The sequence below is a fragment of the Tiliqua scincoides genome, chromosome 9, assembly GCF_035046505.1.
Source record: "Tiliqua scincoides isolate rTilSci1 chromosome 9, rTilSci1.hap2, whole genome shotgun sequence".
Classification (NCBI taxonomy): domain Eukaryota; kingdom Metazoa; phylum Chordata; class Lepidosauria; order Squamata; family Scincidae; genus Tiliqua; species Tiliqua scincoides.
Genome location: NC_089829.1, coordinates 21,184,937 through 21,187,391, shown reverse-complemented (window position 1 = coordinate 21,187,391; position 2,455 = coordinate 21,184,937).

The window sequence follows — 2,455 nt, the reverse complement described above, 5'->3', positions numbered from 1 at the left end:
AAAGAATATCTGTGGTCTGGGGTTTTCTCAATGATGTGACCAAGCCAATTGCTTTCACTGTTGATAGGATTATAATTCATTCTAGTCAATTTGTGACCTCCCCTTGGGTGTGGCAAGAGGAGGTTGCCCTGCCAGGTGACTGGGTGACAGTGTGCAGGGCTCCACTGAATAGGTGGCCTCACTGATCAGCTGGGCAGCTGCGCTGATCAGTTCAGTGACATCACTGGTCTTTGCCCACATCAGATTGTAAGAAAAGGAGGGAGCAGGAAGCCAAGGAAGCAAAAGCAGCCTGGCAGCAAGCCCCTGGCCAGAGACTCAGTGGGTGGCTCTTGATAGCCTCCTTCAACTGCCAGAGGGACTGAGCAGAGCTGATGCTGCAGCAAATGTCCTGGGCCCGCAGACAGCCCTACTCTGGACAGCGCTATAGGTGAAGGGACTCCACTTACAGATGGCCAGATGGTTGCTAGGGCTTGCGTCACCCAGGGTGGAAGGCCAGCACGTCACTCCCATGATGGACCTCCTCCTAGGCAGTGGTTGGGGCAACTCCCCGGGTGGTAGGCATGTCACCCAGTATAGCCCGTGCACCCTGTGCCCCACTAGCGACACCACTGTGCCCAGAGAGCACAGTGGCTGAGTACAAAGCAGAAGGGGTGGAGTCAAACTGGAGGAGGAGGACCAGCCTCAGACACCTGTATTAACGGAGCTCAGGTAGACACCTTCAGTGGGGACGCAACTGCCAGAATTCTGCTCCCAGAGTAGGGCTCCCATCTTTGGACAAAGAATACAAAGACTTTTCTGGGTGAATCATGTTGACTCTGCTTCATTGCTGCACAGGGAGTTACGGTGGATTGGGCTACCCTTTCGCTTGTCCCAGGCCCTGCATGACAACCTACACCTGGTGCAAAAGCCAGTCCCAATCAACTATTAAGGGCATGCTCCAGCTTGTTTTGCATGTGGAAACTTATACTCTGTGGCCAAACCTTACTGGCATTGTGCAGCCACAGCTGAATAGGTGAAATGGGAGCTGGAAATTCACGCTGTCCCTTGCACAGGGGTGACCCAGTCGTGAGGCCAGTTGGACCTCTTGCTTCAGATGGTGGGTTGAGAGAGGTGGCAAACTGGTAGAGGTGCCTCACAACATATGATCACTTGTCACCCTTCCCAGCCCACCACTTGTCCAGTAATTCCTCCTTGTCACCACACCCTCATTTCTCATGCTCAGAGAAGAAGGGAGGGTTTACCTCTTCTCCCAGCTCCACGTAATCCTGGGTGTTCTTTTCAGCACCTGGGGAAAAGGCCTCTTTCCTCCCCTGCAACTTCTTTAAAACTGATCAAATGGGAAGGGACGAGAAGCTCTCAGCCTGGCACTTTACAAGACATTGCAGAGGAAAATGACAGCGCTAGTCTATGCATGGAACAGAATATGGTGCGAATGAGATGGTACTTCCAAAGTAGCAGAATTTGCTGCTTGTGAAAAGCAAGAGTCTATCCAGGCATGGAGATCAGCAAAAAAGAACACACAATGGCTGGAGTGGATACGTGGAATCCAATAAGTGAGGGAGCTAGCACATGGCAAGTGGTCACACAATAGAGCTTCCAATTCGGGTTCGGTCTCAGAGCACAAGACCCACAGAAAATGTAACAGCCATTTATTTTATTTTTGCTCTGAACTTGCTGTACTCTGTAACAACCCACTCCTATAAACCCTGGTGCCTAGGGAGGCACCAGGAAATGGTTGCTGCTGCATCCTATGCACAGCAGCTTAATGCTGGGAGTCTCCTCAGGGTAACGCTGCCAGGTCTCCTCGGAACTGCGCCAGCTTTTGAGCGGGCACAGACTTGAGGAGGCCTGTGTCGGGCCAGGATGGAGGCAGATACTGCTGCTGTTTTCACCTCCCTTTCAAGCCTGACCCCCCCTCCTCTGCTCAGTTCTGTCCTCCCCCTGCCCTCCTCCCACCTTCCCCCTGCCCCAAAAGGTTGCACTGCTGCCCAGTGCTACATACTGCTCAGCACTCCCATGGCAACTCTTCCCAGTACTGAGGCCCAGCACCAGAGCTCCCTACTCTCTGGGTGCTGCAAACATGCTTTACGGCACATTCGTGACAGCCAGCGCTGGCCACACACTCGTACCACAAGCGCTAGAGAGCTCAGGATTGGGCTCTAAGTTGTCTTCCTGTATTTGATAGAACACACAAAATAAGTCAAACAGGAATTATTGATTGGACTAGCATAAGTAAAAGTATGCAGGCTTTTGGATTCTGCAGAATTCTTCATTAGGCAGGATGGAAAAGAACCAAAACTTAAGTGTACAGAGAAAGTGAGAGTGTGGGCTAGCTTGCTTAGCTACTGGTCAATTTGTTTACTGATATTGGGCTACTTCCAAGCTGAAAGCATGCCTTTGGTGATAAGGGACTCTTTGTGAGATATACCTGAAAATGTTTGTTTTAAAAAAACCT